The sequence below is a fragment of the Pleurodeles waltl genome, chromosome 2_2 (assembly GCF_031143425.1).
Source record: "Pleurodeles waltl isolate 20211129_DDA chromosome 2_2, aPleWal1.hap1.20221129, whole genome shotgun sequence".
Lineage (NCBI taxonomy): Eukaryota > Metazoa > Chordata > Amphibia > Caudata > Salamandridae > Pleurodeles > Pleurodeles waltl.
This window is the reverse complement of record NC_090439.1, coordinates 184293083-184315669: the sequence shown is the minus strand read 5'-3', so window position 1 is coordinate 184315669 and position 22587 is coordinate 184293083.

Here is a 22587-nt window from a genome sequence, read left to right as displayed (position 1 = left end):
GTAAATCTGGGGCAGTATCAAAATGCAACGGATGTTGCTGTGGAACGCCCACAGCAACACCCACTGCACGCCTCTTCCACGCTAAGTGTTGCGTGTGAAGGGCCCATATTTACAAGGTGGCGTTAAGCCACAAAAAGTGCCTTAACGTCACCTTGTAAATACGGCGGAGTGCACAGTGCCACCAGAGCGTCACTAAAAGTGACACTTCAGAGGCGCTAGGGCCTCTTAAATCTGGCCCTTGGTGTTGCCGAATATGCTCAAGTTTATTGGAAATAAGGAAGGCAGAATGATTAGTATTCCAAGCAGTCGTGGCTCGCAGCATGCAAAAGGGACGGGGAATTAAATTAAAAATAAAATAATAATGAAAAACAAAAACACTTACCTCTGCCTCTGCTCAGTCTGCTCCTCCCACGCCTCTGCAGACAAAGGCTCCCAGCCTGCTCTGCGTCAATCCTGACGCTGTTTAGCGCAGCATCAGGATTGTCTGGGAGCACCGAGCCAGGGCACTCCCAAGCAGACTGGGAGCATGTGCATGCTCTGTTCAGCCTGGCAACTGTGTTGCTGGGTTGGAGAGAGCCCACAGCGCATGTGTGTTTGGCCGGCATGAGATGGCCGACCAAACACATATGCGCTTTGAGGGGGAGGCAGAGGTCCTGCCCCTTCCCCCAAAAAACGATAATAAACATGGTTTATTATCGTTTCTTGGGAAAAGGTTTGCAGCTGCCGGTGCCGGCGGGGGTGACGCTCCTCCGCCCTAATGGAGGAGCCACCCCTGATTCCATGTTTTATGACAATTAATTTAACATAGGCTAAAGGGTTCGGGTAGGGAGATGGGGCACAGGAACAGATTAAGAAAGGTGAATTGGGAGACAGTCGAGGTATAGCATGGGATGGGGGCAATAGGGATAAAGCTACAAATGATTACAAATCTAAAAAAAATATTTTCCAGCTTTTTGCAAGTGTAGCATAATTAAGTGGACTAAACTAGTGAATTTTAAGTGATTGCACAAAGAAAACAAATCATGCCTAAGTTAAAAAAAGATATAAACTATTGAAATAACGGTGGCATCTTTTTGTCTTAAAGGAGAGTTCAAGAAAAAAATTGCAAACATGCTTTAGAGAAGCTTCAGAGTATTTACATGCTCTTATGTGGTATCCTGACAATGAGAAACGACGACCTGAAAACAGCAGTAAGTTAAAAACTACTTACATTAGCCTTACAGCAGCAAGCTTTACTTTAACCACGTGGTTTCTTTACAAACATATGTTGTGATACATTTAAGATGTCTGAGATCAATTTATTAGCATAGGTGACTGCTCTATAAACGATAAACTCATTAGCTTGTCTAGTTTCGTAAGCAGCAACAATATCTGGCACCAGTGTCTGAAAACACTGCTAAAAACAAACATGACAAAGTCAATAGGTTTAATTTTTTTTACAGTGCAACGATTGCTGTGTTGCTTATGTAGTTGCTTGGGCTTTGTAACGCAAAGTACCTTGCTGCGCTGCTCTGCATCACAGGGTAAGGGCAGGAATGCACAGCATTTATTCAATATGGTGCATTCCTGTCCTTTCTTTGGTGCAAGGGTGTTTGCATTGCATGCAGGATTGTTTTGTGCATGAAGGGGCACCTTCCTGCACAAAAACAATCCTGAGAGGATTTTTTCTCTTTTTAGGTGTGCTGCAGTATGCAACACACCTAGAAAGAGGACAAAACAAGGGGAAATAAACATATTTCTACTTGTTACGCCTCTCCTGGGAAGGCATATCTTTTCAGCTCATTCCCAGGTTTGCTAGTTCTTGTAAATCTGGGAGTGCATCAAAATCCATGGATGCTGCATGATAACACCCATGCAACACTCATGGAAACGATTCCCTAGCGCAAAGTAATGTAACGCAATGATTTGACCTCTGTTACATTACTTGAGATTTATGAAGACACACATGGCCAGTGAAGGTGGCCTTGTGTAGCTTCGTAAATCTAACTTAAGGTCTGCATCACTCTTGCACCATGTTGCCTGGTACAAGAGCCATGCAAACTAGGCCATAAATATGACTTTGGTTTTTAATTGTTATGCTTTGTGAGCCAAGGTGAGTAGTGCTCTTGTTCTAAATGGGATGACAGATTAAGGCCCAGATTTATGGTGACCTGGCGCTATTACAGCCCAACATTAGTGTCAGTTTTTTTTCATATGAATGGGCACCTAGCACTTTGATTATTTATCACCATGACCGCCAACATGCTGTCTGACTAGAACACTATTATGCTGTTGGCCAAGAGGTCCCCCCAGACCTGCAATGCGACATTGATGGGGAAAAGCTCAAGGAAGGTAACATTTCGGGTGAGACCCGAGGCCCTCCATTCTTCTGGCCAGTGCTGCATGCACCACCTTGTACCACCCACGCTGCCTGCTGCATCAGTGAACAGGGCCAAGTCAGTGCTGGCCCGGGGTAGCTGTTGCCATAGAAGAGTGCCGTTGAAGTTATCCAGAAAATCCTTCTGAGTCCTCAAGTCCTCCCTGACCTCAGGGGATAGCCTGGTATTATGGTGCTTGGCCTGAAGGCCTGTCATAGCCCTGGCGATGTTCTTAGAAAAATCCCTCCCCATACAGATCACCCGAAATGCAAAATTCAGTTGCTCGAGCAACACTTGCAGCTGGTGCAATGTGACCTTCCTGCCCACTAAGCAGACCTCCATGGATGCTTTGAATGCTGTGACCTTGTCTGCATTAAGCCGACACATGCCCTACGCTGAGTCAATTTCGATGCCCAGAAAAGTTATCTGTGTGGAGGGGCCCTCTGTCTTATCGGTTGCTAATGGCATCCCTAGGGCTCGCTCAAACTGTAGGAAGCCTAGCAAGGCTTTCCCGCAATCCGCAGAGCCTGATGGTCCCATAAACAAAAAATCATCTAAATGATGTACTACCCCATCTGTGGCCAACACATCCTTCACTGCCTATTCAAGGAACCTGCTAAATGACTCAAAAACAGAGCATGCAATGGAGCATCTCATGGGCATGCAGAGATCCACGAAATACTGCCCCTCAAATGTGAACCCCAGTAGGCGAGTGTCTTCCGGGTGCACCGGTAGGATGTGGAAAGCCGATTTGATGTCGGCTTTGGCCATCAAGGCCCCTCTGCCTAGCCTCTGTAATTTGCCCAGAGCCTCCTCAAAAGTGGTGCACCACAAGGTGCAGAGTTCTTGGGCTAAATCATCATTGACTGCTGCACCTACTGGGAATGATAGATTGTGGATAAGGTAACATTTCCCTGGCTCTCTCTTCGGGACCAGGCCCAATGGTGAACAGACCAAGCCCTCACAAGGAGGGGAGGGGGGCGTAAAGGGCCTGCCACCCTCCCCACCTCCACTTCTATCATGATATTGTTCCTGTGCTATCTTTGGTTGTCTCAGGACCGATAACGGATTCCTAGGTGGTACAGGGGTAGGGGGGACACTAGAAGTTATGCAGAAATCCTCTTTAAAATCCTGGTATAGGACATAGGCATCTTTCGAGTTCTTGCACCTACTGCGCAGATGAGCCAGAATGTGGAGACGTATGGGCATAGGGAGTTGACCAGACTTATTGCTGCTGTCTGCTTTTGGGTGGCTCCTTTGGTTTACCGTGCTTCTGAAAGCACCTGTTTCGAGGTGTCCCTGGGACCCCCAGAAGGAGCATATGCGTTTATATCTGCAAGAAGACCCCCTACTGCATTCCTTTTTGTTGGTTTGTCAGCAGGCAAGTTTTTTGTCCGCTGCACTTTTGTCTGAATGAAAGGGCTACCCTGTTTTCGCCCCATAGGAGAAAAGAGTGAATTTGGAGTGCCATAGATTATTGTCCTGCTGGTCCCATGTCATCTCTGGTCTCACTGCTTTCATCTGCCTGAATGTAACATCATATTGAAGCCAAGAAGATCCCTGAAATTCTGAAGCTGCACCACAATAAGTTTGATGAATGCGAACAGCTGATGGGCCAAGGATGGATGTTTCTCTGTCAGGATCGCTGCATAAATTGAAAATCCCGTCATCCAATTCTTCAGGGACCATTCGACCCAAACCTTCTTCAGTCTGAGTTCCCTGTCTTTCCAACCTCTGACCTTCCCCGGGACCACACCTCCATTAATTAAGTCAAACACGTCCACATATTCCCCTTTATAAATCTTCTCCCTGGTCTCTGTAGGTACATGACAGACAATTGCCACAGGGGGGACCAGGGTGGGCACTTCGGAGCCTAGGAAGAAATGACTGGTAGACAGTGGAGGCTGTACCAGGATGATTGGGACCGAGAGGTTTAACACTAGGGGCAGCACCCATACTTGCACCACAGCTCATGCTTGCCCCCCCACTGAATTTGCCTGGATTGGGGTCTGTGTCATACCCACCTGCCCGACCACCTCCTGTCATGTGGTTGTTCTAAAGGAACCTACTGCTGTGCTTTGAATGGCTGGGGTGGCTTGAGGGGTATCCGGCCCCCCTGGGGTCATGCTCCAACCTGAGTCCTCTCTGCCCCAGGGGAAGCACCGTCCTGGAGCCCAGGCACATGGAGATTATTCTGAGCCTTAGCCCCTTCTCTTGCGCTAACTACCCATCCCCCTGCGGACTGGCTTCTGGGCCCCAGTACTGGGGACTGCCTCATGGACTCACCCTGAGTAGCTGCGTCCTTTGGTTGAGTACTGGATGTATCTCCGTGCCCTGAGGTGGAATCTCTGTAATGTGCTGGGGCCCTTCTCTGCCGCTTCGGTAAGGGGGGAGACTGTCCGGGTTGTCGATTTTCTCCAGGGCCTTCTGGCAGTTTCTGGAGGGCCCAGTCCATGCCATGGATCTTGGCCATCCTCCAAAGGTCACTGAGGGAGCGAAAGTCTGCCTGTGACATGGAGGCATCAGATGCCGATCTAGCACATTTGGGGGCCATGCTGAACACATTTGGGAGACCATTGCAACTGTGCTATCCCGCTAAGGCCTGGGTTATTTACACTGAAGGAAGAAGGATGCATTAGATACGCCCAACACACATAAAATACGCAGATATACTTACTGATAACCACTGCACCAGTGGGGGCTGGGGGGGTACTCACCAACCCCTAGTTTTCCGAATTCAACCAACACCAGCATGCTTTAACAAACTTGTTTCCCCATAAGAAACTGCACCATGAGGGGTTTACACACCAAACCCCCCCTTAAGCGCTCAGAATAAAATCACCTACATGCATTAACGACACGCATCACCTGTACTGTAGGGGTATTCACCAACCCCCTTTGTGCTACTGAAGAAATTGCTTGCATGATTGTCAGTAAAAAACATCACACATGCAAACATATAGCAGCATGGGGCGTGCAAGGGGTTAACTGCAGGTGGGGCCCTTCCCAGTAGCTTGGCATTAGTATTGCTTTCACTCTTCACAAAAACAAATTCTTATATATATAGAGAGAGACTGAAAACCAAGCCTCTGAGCTCCCGCCGTGGACTCTGAAAATGCCATGGACGTTCGGGGAACGAACACGCGACCATGGCCTTGTTCATGCGAGCACCGCCTCCCGGCCATCTGACCCTTGTAAACATATGCCGACGGGCCGCAAGCACATAGCATGCAGGGATCTGTTTATCATGCTCAATGATCACGCTAAAGCTGCACACAAACCTGGAGTCTATGCTCCGTTGACAGAAGCTTTACAGAAACAAAAAAAACTGCATGCGAAGCGAAAAATTGGCTGAAAGGGCAGTTCATAGACATAGCATTGCCCCGGTGGCCAAACCGCACAACTCCAGGGAAGCTTGTTAGACTGCCACGGCTACGCCCCAGCCCACCACCCTCGCGCCCCCGACCTACCTGCGAACACCGACTCTGGTGCCGGAGAGCTCCTGTGCCTCGAGCGACCCCGTGGGGCTCTGCCGCTTGGAGGAAGGACTCCAGCACGCTCTGCAAGACACCGACTCTGGTGCCGTTGAGATCCTTGGCCTCTGACGACTCCGACGGGTTCCGCTGCTTCGACGAAAGACTCCGCCGACACATTCGTGAAGGGGTGCGACAACACACACCTCTGGGGATCAGAGGGCAAGAAGGGTCAGGTTTGGGTCATGCCCCCTTTAAATATCTTCCTGTGTTGTGTTCCCCGCGATGCCTCAGGATGACGTGCTTCCAGGCTACTTACCCACTTCGTTGCTTCTTCCGCTACCGCCACCGGCCCTTTGCAAATGGATGGATAAGAAAGCAGTTAAGGACTCCAGCCCATTGCACAACTAAGGGCGCCCCTCCTTCACGAACTAGGGGGGTGCCGAGGTTTTCTCAAAGCAAGGGGGGCTAGAGCATACTGCCTGGCATACCAAAACATAGTTAGCCCAAATGCACTGTGGTAAATTCAGTGATTGATAACACTCATTTCAGTTGAACGTCTCTAGTTTTCACTGTTGTTGTTCACCATGTCCCTCTTCCCTGAAATGGCCATAACACCCAGCTAAGCCATCAAGACCATCCATTCAGGTCCTTCAGCATGCCAACTCACAGGCCTACCCTTTGATCGGGTAAACGCTGTATCAAGTGGGGCATTCAGCTGGTGTACTGTGTTCTAGGGTCTGGGGCGTACTGGGAAGCAAAAGCAACCCTGGCAAATTTCGCCAGACCAGCTCTCTTACTGCATGTAATCAGTGAGAACAGAGAACGTGCTTGAACCTACAAAGAGGGGCTTGAGGTTCGTTCTCCCTTTAAGAAATTTTGTTAAACATTTGCAAATATGGTGCATTTTACAACATATATTTTTACTAAAGGCCCTTACCCAGTCATTGAATAGGTGCATGCAGATTGGAGACATAGCTACATTACTCAGTGAATGAATGAATGGTTGATTGGATGAAATAATTTAAGAGTGGATGTAAATCAATAAAACATCTTCCTCAAAAACTACCACCATAAATCCTTGGGAAACATCCATAGTAAGGAAGTATTTGACACTGCATTGATTTAGCACTTCAAAGAATTAAACAGAAACATTATGTTTTGAGCTACAATGGGAGAGAGAGATGGGAATAAAATATAATGTCGAACTGCACAGTGCGAACCTAGGACACTTCACACCAGTCCTGACTTCCACTTGATTACATTGTATGATCATAGGCAATTACATTTGCTTAGATAAGCATGCGTGCTAAATAAAAATGAAACACTGTAGTGTTACACTATTTATAGTAACACCCTTGTTCCCCTACAGAGGGTAAAGAAAACTGAATTCCCTCTTGGTTTACTATTAGCATTGTCGTCAGGGAGTGGCAGAGGGGCATAAAAGTTTCTCAGTTCATTGTCACTCAATACCATGGTATAATTGAATGAATATACTAAACTGAAATGTGCTTGGAATAGCTACATTAGAAAGAGATAGACTGTTTTGATTGTTGAAGTGTGTTAGTTATATATGTACTGGACTCTCTGAACCAAGCTTCCACACATCCCTCACCTCCCTTCCCCCTGAACCTCACCACTTCTCGTGACGACCCTGCAGAAGACAGGAACCAAACAAATGCTTTTGCAGTGAGAGTAACAGGGGCGGCTGGTGTTCAAGGGCTAAGGGGCTGCGCCCCTAGCCTTTCCTGGCCTCTCCAGTGAAGCATATATTTAATTACATGATGAAAGTAAAACATTTTCTGCACAACATTTTCCGAGTGAAAGTTGTGCACTTTGAAAAGCCCCACTGCGCCTGCGTCAGTATGTGGCTGAAAGCTGCACAGTAGGGCTGACAGGGCTTGCCCACGCAAAGCCCTTACGTTTTCTCAGAACGCAGTGACGTCCCTGGCTTATCTCCTCCTCCACCAGAAGCCCTGATAGTAAACAGCCTGGAGCGTTTTTTGTTCAGCCTGGGTTTCTGAAAACTTCATGTCACTCCGATATTATTCTCCACCCTTTCCTATTTACTCAAATGGTGTGGTGTGATCCGAAGGGTCTACGTACCAGAGGACACATTTTATTAAAAGAATGTGGCTTTGCGCAAAGAAAATCCCCTTTTCCTGCATTGCAAGCAGTCTGTGGCAGAGAAATGGAATAAATACAATAAATAACTCCATCCAGGCTCTCTGGGAGACAGGAGTGTGACCTGAAGACCTCAAGTCATAAATTTGCCAAAGACAACCCTGCACACAAGTAAGTTGGAGCTCTATCTTTTTTACAGACAATAAGAAAAAAATCTGTTCTCTCAGCTCTCCTCTCCTTTCACTGCTTCTGTAGGTGATTTTGTCTCTCAAATGCAGTAATGGTTCCAGTAATTTATCATGGATAGTTATTGTTTTATTTCTTCTGCAGACTAATGACGTGATATGTCATATTAAACATGTAATCTGCAGCTCAAATAAACGTGTACCGTTTATCACTGAAACTGCTGGATACTGGATGGGTGAGGCAATGTGTGTTTGTTTGAATGTGTTTGCAGGGCTTGACAGAGTGGCTGAGAAAATGTGGGTGTCTGTGTATAAGAGTTGTGTGAATGGCAGTGGATGACAATGTGGATGAGTAAATGGGTAGATGACCAAAGGCAGTGGGTGAGTAGGCGAAAGGAAATACGTGGGTAGTGAGGCTCTCTCACAAGGTGCAATTCCGTCTTGTACTTGTGCCCCACCACTGCTTTCAGTCACCAGCCACCACTGGAGAGTAGTCGGTCCAGCATGCTTTTAAACCATTTGTTTTGCATTGTTTTTGTAAAGTGCAAAGCACTTCAAGTAGGAAAGCAGAGGGCCATAGACGTCATTTAAGCGTGGCTAGGAGTCACAGCTTCAACCCCTGGCTTGCCCCTTGTGACCCCTTGCACTGAATTTGTGACCCCTGGCCTCCGAGATGGCAAAATCAGTGCGATGAATACAGGGGAAGCGCATCCTTTTGGACATCATTTGAGGCTCCAATATCTTTGTTTTTTATTTCACTAATCATGAATAACAATATTCACTATCAGTGTAATAAAAATGGAGTACAATTGTCAGAAATATGAATCTCCCTGCATTTGACGTAAGTAAGAAATGCGTTTAAATGTATGTTGCGTGCATTCGTGCAGGTGAGTGTGTGTTTATGTGAGAGCGAGTATGTTTGTGTGATTTTGTATGTATATGTAAGCATGTGTTAATGAGTGAACAATAGTGAGTGAACATAAAGGTCAAAAGGCATGTGATGTCACTTCCGCTACCCCTGGCCTTGTGGTGAATTGATCATGCAGCTGGCCCAGCCCTCTGGCAAGGAATCCAGCCCCCACCAGCAGTCAACACACACTCCACCCTGGCAGCCCTTTGGGAAAATGTCCAGTGCCCAGTACGGCTAGGCTGGGCCTAGTTAAGGCAGATGTGGTGGACCTAAGCTCTAATACTGTTGTACAGTGTACAAAATGAAAACAAGTCTGTGTTATTTGTGCATCGATCGCTTTGCAACCTGTCCTTTTGCAGTGCAATTGAGATAGTAATCAGTCACTTGCAAAGGTGCACGCTTGAAGGAAGTGGCAAAACTGCCTGCCTCATTAAAAAAACATAAATTCACAAATTAACAATGTTTTTTTCAGTTAAATTCTGGGGTTTTTAATGATCTTCTATATTTCTCTTCTATGAAATCAACTCCCACTGTGCACAGTCTTTGGTCATACTCTGCATCCAACACTCCACAGGCAACCTTTGTTGCCATGATGTGACCTGCAGCCAAGGCCTGTGCCCAAACCTCAGTAGACATCAACCCACTTAGTGCATGGCCTTTGGCCGTGCACAGCAGGGGTTGGTCGTTGGGCCTGGCCAGTCTGCCCTGGCCAGCCATGCCACAGAGCACATATAGCATGGCTTGATACTTTGCGAGTCCCTCTCTGCATTGCCTCTGACTGTATGCAATGGATCCAGCATCTAAACCAAGATATACACAGCTGAAGGCAATCCAGCCTTTTTCATAAGATGAGTTACTTATGCTCAGTGAAAATCATCAAGAGCTGCTAATATTATTAGCATTGTAATAGTGACCACATAAGACATGGTTACATTAGTGGCCATCCTGTGCAAATGTACCAGGAGTGGTAACCTAAGTTAATTAGGCACTATTGTCATCAATAGTGCAGTAAAGCTTTGTCAATGTGGACTGTCTCTGCATGGGTAATGCATAACAGCCACAGTCACAATGCCCCTGGCACCAAGATAATAATATTTGTAATAAATCTCCCCAATGCCGCATGAATTATTTCTTAAATATGAGCTATAAATGTATTTTATAAAACAGCAATTTGTCTTCAAACATAAAATGATAACTTCTGAAAATGCACAGATTTTGATCTCCTCAAATGTCCTTTCCTCAATTTTCAGTATACCTATATTCAACTAAGCGAAAGCTTCTAATTTAGAAGACTGCATTGCACACACACAGCTGCTTACAGAGAGCTCCAGTAGCTCATGAGATACTTGTTAGAGAAGCCTGGTATAGGCGCCTGCACTGGTTTGTAGTGGGTACCAAAGGTACTTACACCTTATACCAGGTCCAGCAATCCCTTATTAGTGAAAAGTAGTCAGTGTCTAGAAGCCAGGTTGTCTAGAGGTAGCTGTAGGCAGAGCACCCAAGGCTGAATTAGGAAACATGCAAAGCTCTTGCAATACCAGTGTAGTCACACAGTACTCAAACACATGAAAGACAATACTCCGGCCCTCATCATGGAGTTGGCGGTAAATCCCGCTTACTGGCACGTTGACAGCCGCCAAAATACCGCCGCAGTGGCGAATATTCGTTCGCCATATTATGACACACACACACACACACCAATCCGACAGTATACAGCCACATACACAAATCCGCCAGACCAAAGGTCAGTGTTAAACTGTTGGTGCTAACACCCATGCAGTTACGCCAACAAAACAACGCCCACTACATCCTGGCCCACGAATCACCATGGTGGACATTCAAGGGTGGTAAACCATTGGCGGTGCACACCGTCGCGCTCAGAATGGACACCCAAATACTAAACCACACAACATTGGCCAATACCAAGAACACACACCTGATACTCATACATACACCACACCCACCCACCCACAGCACTATAAAACACACACCATCACCCACAAACCTTTACGAATACAAATTATTGCCACCAGACTGACATTAAGACCACTACAACAACTAGACACACACACCCATACATCGCTCACATACCCCACTACGCACACCCAACCACAGTAGTCAAAACACCCACACACTTACACACACCACTCAACACCCATGTCCCCACAAAGGCACCCCTGTTTCACAGATGAGGAATTGCGGGTCATGGTGGAGGAAATAGTCAAGGTAGAGCCACAGCTGGTTGGAGCACAGGGACAGCAAATATCCATTGCCAGGATGATGGAGCTATGGCAGAGAATCGTGGACAGGGTGAATGCCATGGGACAGCATCCAAGAACAAGGGACAACATCAGGAAGAGGTGGAACAACCTACTGGGAAAGGTACGTTCCATAGCAGCAAGGCACCAGATCACCATACAGGGACTGCCGATGGACCCACAGCTCACAGCATGGGAGGAACAAGTCTTGGCATTCCTGCATCCTGAGGGACTCACTGAAGTTGCTGGAGGACTGCACACTGGTGAGTAAACATTTAATACTTATCAATACCCATATCTGCATGCCATCTCACACCCTCACCCTCACTCCCATCATTCCACTCCATCCCACACACTGCACCTACACATATGACTAACCCGAATGCCAAGCCCTGCATGCTATACCAATGCACAGACAGCCCTCCCAGCCCTGCGTGGACACCCATCACCAAAGCATGCAGAGCATAGGTGAACTAACAATCCCACAATACATCACCATACACAATCAAAGGTGGCAGGGCAACAGCAATGATAGAGGGGAAGCTAGGGATGTACAATATGTCACAGGCATGAAGCATAATACATCACTTACATCCCCGCAGGTGCCCCAGCCAATGTCAGCAGAGAGGAGGTGCCATGACTATCAAGTCCCCCAACAGAAGATGCCTCCAGTGATGACAGTAACTCTGAACTTCAGGATCTGAATCAAAAACCTGGACCATCAGGGAACACTGGACAGTCGGTCACCACAGTCCACTCCCAGTCCACCACAGAGCCTCCCCCATCAGTATCCAACATCACAGCACCCACCCAGCGTCCCCAGGACACGTCAATCAGCAGTTTGGCCACCTGTACCGAGACCCCAGTCCACATCTCACATCCAAGACAATCAGGGACCTGGGGTCAGTGGCAGTGGGCACACCGTTCAGGGGACAGGGCAACAGGGACACTGGGAGGACCGCTGTGTGCCGGGGGAGGACAGGCCTAGGAAACCGACTCTCGAGGAGGCACTCACCAAGATCCTGGGGTCCTACCAACAATCCCAGGACACGATGGGCCAGATCCTTGACAACATGCAGGAGAACAAGTGGCTCCAGGAGGAATACCATCAGGAGATCAGGGAGGACTTGCAGGCCCTCAACACCACTATGATCTCCATAGCAGGGGTGCTGGCAGACATGGCCAACATCATGAGGGAATCAACAGTACAGCAGCGGGCCCCTACTACTAACCATTCTATTGACCGGCCCTCCACTCCCGCTGCAGCTGGTGGACCAGAGGCCGTGCCACAGGACCCACAGGCCACTAGCACCCCTCCCCCTGCATGTGAACCACCCTGTAAACATTCCCTGCGGCCCAGACAGAAGCCAGAGACACCTGCCAAGACCACCACCAGGAAATTAGACTCTCCTGATTGTCCCTCTTGTGTCCCATCCTGTCACCTTGTCCACTTTGAACTGCCTTTGCTTCCCTTCCTTTGGCCACTTGGACACCTGATCTGTGCTACAAACAGACTGGAACAATACCCCAGACTTTCCTCTACCATCACCCATTCCATTGCACTTTTCCCTCAATTTTATAGCACTACATTAAACACCCTTGAACACAACTTGACTGATAGTATTTTATGTGTTGAGAATGTGCATTTAGGGTAACAGTCACATCTAGTGCAAATGATCAGAACACTGTGATACCATATATTTAATGACCTCTAACTGTCTGTAGTAATCACATCAGGACACTGTTGTCATGTCACCAACATCTGTAAAATCACAAGCCGTAGGTGACAGTAATTGATGGAAAGGAAATGAATGCCATCGTGCTACAATCACACAGATGAAATCAATAGTCAGAGCAAGGATCAGTTCCACTGTCTCACCAGTGTGTCATTGACGGACAACTGAGGTCCTGTTGTCCGCATCCTCATCCTCTGCCTCCTCATCCTCACTGTCCTCAGGGTCCACTGCTGCCACATGGCATCTCCAGTCTCCTCCTCCTGCAGAAAAGGCACATGTCGTCTGAGGGCCAGGTTGTGACTGGGGTTGAGTGTCTGCATTGTTCAGCACTCCGTCCATCTTCCTTTTGTGTTCCTTTTGATTATTCTTCTGGTTAGCCCATGTGCCTCATTATAACGGTTCTCAGCCCCTGTCCTGGCATTCCTCACAGGGGTCAGGAGCCACAATAGGTTTGGGTAGCCAGAGACACTTGCAAGTATTGAGGGACAAACATTAGTCTAACACAATGCTATGGGGATAACACCTGAAGGCATACACTGACATACAGTGGGTGGGGACTCTGGCTCACCTATTAGCCACACCCTGTGCCTCTGTAGTTGGGCCATCACATTTGGGATGCTGCTATACCTCAGGAAAAAGGCATTGTGCACTGATCCAGGATACTTGACAGTGACGTGGGAGATGTACTGGTCTGCCAGGCACACCATTTGCACATTCATTGATCGAAACTCTTTCGATTCCTGAACACTTGTTCATTCTGGTGGGGGAGGGGAAACAAACACAAAATGTGTACAGTCAATCGCCCCAATAATATTAGGGGTATGCCCCATTGCATAGAATCCTGCCTTCACAGTGGCCAAATCCTCCACCTTTGGGAAACCAATGTAGCTGCGCATGTGTTTTACCAAGGCAGACAATGCCCTAGCCAGCACGATTGAGAGCATTGGCTGTGACATTCCTGCCAAGCCCACTGTCACTTGGAAAGAACCAGTTGCCAGGAAACTTAGCACTGATAGCACTTGCACAAGAGGGGGGGATCCCAGTGGGATGACTGATAGCTGATATCAGGTCAGGCTCCAATTGGTCACACAGCTCTGTGATTGTGGCCCTGTTCAGTCTATAGGTGAGTATAATGTGCCTGTCCTCCAGTGTAGCCAAGTCCACAAGGGGTCTGTACATGGGGGGTTGTCTCCTCCTCTTATTCATCCACAGGGTTAGGTATCTAAGGGACACAAGAGTGAGTAGGCTGTCACAATTTGAACAGTGGAACCACCACCTCAGTGTACACACAGCATCAATGAGATGGGACAGTGGGAATGACAAAGTATGTGCAATTCTAGGCAATGACGCAGTTATGGATAATCTGATCGTTGTCCACCATCATGAAATGGCGACCGCCTGTCCTGTATCTTGGGACAGGTGAAAGTGAGGTAATTCCGCCGACATTGGGCGTCATGGCAGAAGGCGGTCTTGCACCGCCATGCAATTCCTCATTGGCTAATATGGGACTCTATGGAGTACAGTGGCCAATGGGGATCAGCGCCAGCGGTGATGGTGTACACCGCCGCGGACGTGGCTGCCATTTTCTATCTAAATCCTGACTTGTTTCCTGACTTTCAACAGGACAACACCTACACTGCGTGTGCTGCTGTGACCTGTGTCTGGAACCTACCATGGCCCGTCTGACTGGGAAAAGGGCCCCTGCCTTCACTTCGGAGGAGTTGGAGCGACTGCTGGATGGGTCCTACCCCAGTATGGACTGCTGTATGGTCCTCCAGACCAAAAGGTGAGTACACCTTGGGCACAATGCATGTGGGAAGGATGCATGGGGATGTGTGTGCAAGCATCGTGACATCGGGTTGGATATCTGGTGGTAGTGTACATGGTGGGTGCCGGGTGATGTATGTGCCAATGGTGATAGAAACTGGAATGGTGGGCCATATGTGTGACAGGCTGAATTGTATGTGTAATGGTGTCCTCCCATCTCTATCGCCTCTGCAGGTCAGCGCCCATCAAAAGAAGGGATTGTGGCGTGCCATCGCCAAGGACGTGTGGACCCTGGGGGTCTACAGCAGGCAGAGTACCCACTGTCAGAAAAGGTGGGAGGAACTGAGATGTTGGGCACGGAAGACCACAAAGGCCCAGCTGGGGATGGCATCCCAACGATGAAGGGGTGCCCATCGGAACCTAAGCCCCCTGATGGCCGCATACTGGCGGTGGCCTACCCAGAGCTGGATAGGCGCTTGAGGGCATCACAGCAGCCACAAGGGGGTGAGAACAGTGGGCATTACAACAATGATTGGTAGGTGGCATGGGATCTGGGTGGTGGGTGTGAGTTAGTGGGTGCCCCATAATGCCAGTTCAGACATTGCAGCGTGATCCAGCTCAAGGGTAGTGGGTGTATAGCAAATCCAGGTAACCTAGCTAGGTTGCGTTTTTGTCAGTCAGGGCTTAGTGGGTCCCCGGAGGGGTGCAGTTGGTGGTGGTTGGCCCTCATCTTTGCTGTGGCATCTAGCCAATTGAATGCCAGTGCAATGCATAGTGCTCAATCCTGATCCCTAGTACATAGTACTGTGTATGGCAACTGTGGAGTTGGTGCTGTAATTGACCCAATGCTCCCTTTCACTCCCTCCCCCACTTTCCCCTTCTGTCATTCTGTTCATGTGTGCATTAGCATCATCTGGTGGAGGAGTAGGAGCTGCATCCCACAGGACCCAGGAGGTCAAGTCCACGGACACAGAGGGTGAGGGGAGCACCACAACGGATACAGGAGGTGACAACACTGACTCAAATGCCTCCTCTGATGGAAACACCCTGGTCATGGCGGACACCTCTGTGACCACCCCAGCTGCAGGTACAGCCACCACCCCCGTACTAGCACCACCCTGCCAGTGTCCCCTTAGCGAGTTGCCCGTGCCCGCTCACCCAGGAGGGTGGGCATCTCCTTTGCCCCAGGCACCTCAGGCCCTGCCCCAGTGAGCCCAGCTGTCTTGAGTGAGGAGGCTATTGACCTCCTGAAATCCATCTCTGTAGGGCGGTCAACCATTGTGAATGCTATCCAGGGGCTGACATCTCAGATGCAGCAATGGAATGCACTCCCAGAGGGCATCCACTGTGTATTGGCGGCCCAGCAGAGATCGATTCAGGCTCTGGCCTCTTCTCTGATGGCAGCCAGTGTCCCTGTTCCTACCGTCCCCCCTCCAACTATCATTTCCCAGTCCCAGTCTCCTCAACCCGGACCCATCCCATGCACATATATAGACGAGCATGCACACAAGACATCACACAAGAGTCAATCACAGACATTTATAAAGCGCTCTACTTACCCGTTAGGGTTCCAAGGCGCTGAGGGAGAGGGGGACTGCCACTGCTCGAAGAGCCAGGTCTTGAGAAGTCTTCTGAAGGCGAGTAGGTCTTGAGTCTGTCGGAGGTAGGTAGGGAGCGTGTTCCAGGTCTTGGCAGCGAGGTAGGTGAAGGATCTGTCGCCGGAGGAGGCTCGTTGGATGCGGGGGACGGAGGCGAGGGCGAGGCTCGCGGATCGCAGTTGGCGGGTCGGGGTGTAGAAGTTGAATCTGTCGTTGAGGTAGGAGGGGCCGGCGTTGTGGAGTGCTTTGTGTGCGTGGGTGAGGAGCTTGAAGGTGACCCTTTTGTTGATGGGGAGCCAGTGGAGTCCTTTGAGGTGAGGGGTGATGTGGCTGTGGCGTGGTGTGTTGGTGATAAGTCGGGCTGAGGCGTTTTGGATGCGTTGGAGTCGCTGTAGGTGTTTCGCTGGGATTCCTGCATAGAGTACGTTGCCGTAGTCCAGTCTGCTGCTGACGAGGGCGTGGGTCACTGTCTTCCTGGTGTCGGTCGGGATCCACTTGTAGATCCTGCGGAGGGTGCGGAGGGTGTTGTAGCAGGAGGAGGTGACGGCGCTGACTTGTCTGTCCCTGGAGAGTGCGAAGTCGAGGATGAATCCCAAGTTGTGGGCGTGGTCGGTGGGCATCGGGGGAGTTCCGAGGGTGGTGGGCCACCACGAGTCGTTCCAGGCGGAGGGGGATGTCCCAAGGATGAGGATTTCTGTCTTGTCGGTGTTGAGCTTCAGGCGGCTATTTCTCATCCAGTCGGCGACTGCTTTCATTCCCTCGTGGAGGTTGGCTTTGGCGGTGGCAGGGTCGTTGGTGAGGGAGAGGATGAGCTGGGTGTCGTCGGCGTAGGTGATGATGTTGAGGTCGAAACGGCGGGCCACTTGTGCGAAGGGGGCCATGTAAATGTTGAACAGCGTTGGGCTCAGGGAGAAGCCCTGGGGGACGCCGCAGATGATGTTGTTGGCTTCTGAGCGGAAGGGTGGGAGGCGTACGGTCTGTGTTCTGCCAGAGAGGAAGGATGAGGTCCAGGCTAGGGCTTTTTCCTGGATGCCGGCTTCTTGGAGGCGTGACAGTAGGGTGTGGTGGCAGACTGTGTCGAAGGCCGCGGAGAGGTCTAGGAGGATGAGGGCGGAGGTCTCGCCGCGGTCGAGTTGGCGTCTGATGTCATCTGTTGCGGCGATGAGGGCGGTCTTGGTGCTGTGGTTGCGTCTAAATCTGGTTTGTGAGGAGTCGAGGACGTTGTTGTCTTCGATGTGGCATGTCAGCTGAAGGTTGACGATCTTTTCTGCGACTTTAGCTGGGTAGGGGAGAAGGGAGATGGGGCGGAAGCTCTTGAGGTCGGCTTTTGGTTTCTTGAGGAGGGCGTTGATGTCTGCGTGCTTCCAGCTTTCTGGGAAGGTGCCTGTTTCGAAGGAGGCGTTGATGATCTTGCAGAGTTGGGGCACAATGATAGAGTCGGCTTTGTTGAAGATGTGGTGGGGGCACGGGTCAGTCGGTGATCCGGAGTGGATGGAGTTCATGATTTTGCGTGTTGCGTCGTCGTCGACGTTGGACCAGGTGGTGATGGGGTTGGTGATACTAGGGTACGAGGTGGTGACGGAGGTGGGTGCGGTCGGAGTGTTGAAGCTGCTGTGGATGTTGGCGATCTTGCTGTGGAAAAAGGCGGCGAGGGAGTTGCAAAGTTCCGGAAAGGGCGGGATGTCGATGACGTTGGTGCTGGGGGTGGATAGTTCCTTCACAATGCGGAAGAGCTCTTTGCTGTCATGTGCGTTGTTGTCTAGGCGGTCTTTGAAGGAGGACCTCTTGGTGGTCCTGATGAGGTGGTAGTGTCGGCGGGTTGCGTCTTTGAGGACTGCGTGATTGTCCGGTGTGCGTTCTTGGAGCCATTTCTTTTCCAGTTTCCTGCAGGCGCGTTTGGAGGCCAGGAGTTTGTCGGTGAACCAGGAGGCTTTCTTGCTGGCGGGGTTGTTGGGGGGTTTCTTCAGTGGGGCGAGGATGTTGGTGCAGTTGTTGATCCATTGTCTGAAGTTGCAGGCCGCGGTGTCTGGGTCGGTGGGCTCGTTTGGTGGGTTCTGGGAGAGTGTGCTGAGAAGTTGTTCTTTGGTGACTTTGCCCCAGTTGCGGCGGGGGAGTTGGCGGCTGTGGTGGTGTGCGGTGTGGCACAGTCAAACACAGGCACCACACTTCAGTCCACAAGCACTCACGCAAACACCAGACAGTTGCACACACAATCACATCCACTGCCTCCACTGTCTCCCCCTCCTCCTCATCCACCTCTCCTACAGTCACATCCACACTCACAACTGCATGCACTGCTTCAACATCCACCACTGACATCACCACACCAAGCAGCACACACACCTCACTAGCAGACACCTCCACAACATCCATCCATGCGTCCCCTGTGTCCACTCCCACCCTGTCTGTCCCTCCCCTCCTAAAGGACACAAACGCAGGCACTCAGACACCCAACAGCCATCCACCTCACATCAGCACACTGCCCATGCACCTGCACCCAAGTCCAGCAGACCACTCCCTCAATCTCCACTCCCATCCCTCCTCCCTATTCCCGCCCCACCTTCCCTAAGAAGCTTTTCCTTGCCCAACTTCACTTCTTCTCTCCCCCTCCCCGTCCTGCCTGTAAGAGCAGGGTCTTAACAACACAGCCCAGCACCTCAGCCAGACAGTCCACGGTGACAGTGGAGGCACCTCCTACTCGTGGAGGCAAGACAGTGAAGGATCCCACTCCACCAGCCAAGAAGGGGAAGGATCCCACTCCACCAGCCAGGAAGGAAAAGGATCCCACTCCACCAGCCAGGAAGGGGAAGAAGCCCTCACCTCCTGCCAGGAAAGGGAAGAAGCCCTCACCTCCTGCAAGGAAAGGGAAGAAGCCCTCACCTCCAGCTGAGACACAGCAGCCCTCGCCTCCAACAGAGGCTTGCCAGGAGGCCCCTTCCTCTGCTTAGACATAGCAGCCCTCACCTCCTGCAGAGGCTGGCAGGGTACCACCACCACCAGTGGGCACGGAGCCCTCATCCCCCGCCGAGACACAGCAGCCCTTGCCTCCAGCAAAGGCTGCCCAGGAGGCACCTTCCTCAGCTGAGACACAGCAGCCCTCACCTCCTGCAGAGGCTGCCCAGGAGGCACCTTCTCCAGCTTAGACACTGCAGCCCTCACCTCGGGCAGAGGCTGGAAGGTCCCAACACCACCACCACCAGTGGTCACGCAGCCCTCACCTCCAGCAGAGGGCATGTATGCCACCCCCCAGGGACTGCTGTACAAAGAGCCCACTCCACAACCAGTGGGCAAGTACCCCACCTAAGAGACTGTGACCTTGAACTCCCCAGCAAAGGACAATGGGCATGGAGCCCCCTCCAGAACCAGTGGGCAAGTACTCCACGTGAGAGACTGTGACCTTGCACTCCCCAGCAAAGGATAATGATCATGGAACCCCCTCCAGAACCAGTGGGCAAGTACCTCACCTGAGAGACTGTCACCTTGCACTCCCCAGCAAAGGAAAATTGGCATGGAGCCCCCTCCTGAACCAGTGGGTAAGTTCCTGACTTCAGCTGAGGTACCCCTCACACTCCTTCCCCCTGAGGTGCCTGCCCACTTCCAAAATAATGCCCCTGCACAGTTCTGTGTGGATGTCGTCAGGAAACAAGTTGAGCCTTGGACTGTGCCCTGTGGCCATGTGGGCCCTTTGTACTTTGGACTGGACATTGGCCCTTTCTGGACAATTGTACATATGTCTTTGTTATCCAGTTGGTTCATTTGGTGGCTCTTCCCATTCAATACATTCTCAGTACTGCCTTACTATAGTTCTTGCATTATTATGAGGTGTGTCCTGTGCCATTGTTTTTCGTCTTCAGCTGGTTGTGTGTATGGTGTGTGTGGGCCTGGTGTGTGTCGTGCGTGTGTGTGTCACTCTCCTTTTCCTCCCTCCCTCCCTTGTGTGCTAGGCGGCTGTACTCACTGTCTTTGTCTTCGTCGGCGTTGGTGTTCCAGGAGGAGCATGGCGTAGAAGAGCATCGGGAAGACTTGCAGTTCGGATTCCAAGGCGGCATTGATCTTTTCTGTATCCTTGATGGTGAGTCTTTCGTCTTCTGTACATTGTTTCCACCAGGCTTTTGATGGCGTTGGTACCGCCCTGGAAATCATGTTGGATTGCAGTGTCATTATATGTTGGGGGGGGGGTACCTTGTCTTCCGCCTGGCTGGTGGTGGCTATCACCGTGGTGCATAGTGTTAATGCCCTGGCGGATGGTGTGGTAAATTGGCTGTCTATGGGTGTTCTCACCGCCATGGTCTTAATTTGGCAGTAATTACCGCCAGCTTGTTGGCGGTATTACCGCCACTTTACTATACTCCCTTAGGAGGTAAGTAAATTATGCAATATATACACCAGTAACCAAAAACAGGTAAGTACACAGTAGGGAAAACAGTGCAAATATGAAAAATCACAATAGGTTGAAATGAGCCTAGGGGGAACACAACCCATATACTAAAATAGTGGAATGCAAAAGTCAGTTTTCCACCTAGGCAAGTGTAGTGTGTAGAAGGGTGGTGGGAGTGTAAGAAAACACCACCCCGGAGCCCAGGAAAGCAGGAGTAAACCACAGCAAGTTAAAAAAAAACACAGGGGAAGTAATGATAGAAGATAATGTAAGAACCAGAAGAGACTGCAAGACACCAACAATGGATTCCTGGACCTGAAGATCTGTGGAAGAAGGGGACCAAGTCCAAGAAGCACAGAAGAGTCCAGGGAGAACACGAGCCCCTGCTAACCCACATGAGGGTGCAAAAAAAGAACTACAGGCAAGAAGACAAAGTCAGTATTGCACCAACGAAGACAAATGCGCCTTCCTGGTTGGAGTACAAGATGTCCTACGCTGGATGGATGAATGCGGTCTGGTTTGCATCACTGGATTCTGTCAACAAGCCTGGGCTCACGCAAAACATGCAGCTGGAGGAAAATGGCGCTGCCCAGCACCAGGAGGGACCTGGTGGCCTCTATGCAGGAGGAGGAGACAGAGGGGGGTCTCTCAGAAACTCAGAGAGCCCTCAGAAGACCAGGCAGTGCACACAGGAGTCCCACAGCCCAGGGGCAAAGGAGGTGCAAATGGAGGCCCACGCAGCAGGACACAAAGGATTCCCACGCCGCCAGAAAACCATCCAGGAAGCTGTGCGTCGCAGGATGGAGTGCTGGGGGCCTCAGCTATGCTGTGCATGAAGAACTTCTTGGAAGGTCGCACAAAGCCTTGCCAACTGCAAGCCATGCAGTGCACAGGGGTACTGTTTTGGTTTGGGGAGGCAAGCTCTTACCTCCACCAAAGTTGGACAGCTGGAAGTTGGGACTGTCCAAGTCACATTAGTCCACCACCCGTTTTGCTGGATCCACGCTTGTCATCTGGAGAGGGGACCCAAGCCACTAATCGTTGCTGCAGAGAGGTGCTTACTGAAGCAGGGAAGTGACTCCATCACTCCACTGGAGATTCCTTTGATTCTTCTGGTGCAGGCTGAAGACAGGCAGTCCTTGGAGGATTAACGACCTGCAAACTGTTGCAGTTGCTGGCAGGAGCTGAAGATACAATGTTGCAGAAGTCGTCTTAGCTTTTTTGGTGCAGTTTTGTAGAGTTCCTGGAGCAGTCAGCGGTCAATCCGTCTTTAGAAGATGAAGTAAAGGATGCAGAGGATTCCTTCTGGAGTCTTGCAATCCGAATATGAAGAAACACCCAAAGGAGAGACCCTAAATTCCCCTGAGAGGGGGATTGCTCACCTAACCTGGTAAGCACCTGTCAGGAGGGGCCTCTGACATCATCGGCTGGCACTGGCCTCTCACATGCTCCCAGAGTGTCCCACCTCTTTGGAATCCAAGATGGCAAAACCCAGGGACACTCAGGAGGAGCTCTGGGCACCACCCCTGGGGTGGTGATGGACAGGGGAGTGTTCACTCCCCTTTCCCTTGTCCAGTTTTACGCCAGAGTAGGGACTTGGGGTCCCTGAACCAGTGTAGACTGGATTATGCAAGGAGGGCACCATCTGTGCCCTTCAAAGCCTTTCCTGAGGCCCTGGGTGGTACCCCTCCCATGCCTGTAACACCTATTTCCAATGGGAGTGGGTGTAACACCCCTCTCCCAAAGGAAATGCTTTGTTCTGCCTTCCTGGGATTGAGCTGCTGGAAAACCGCTTTTCGGA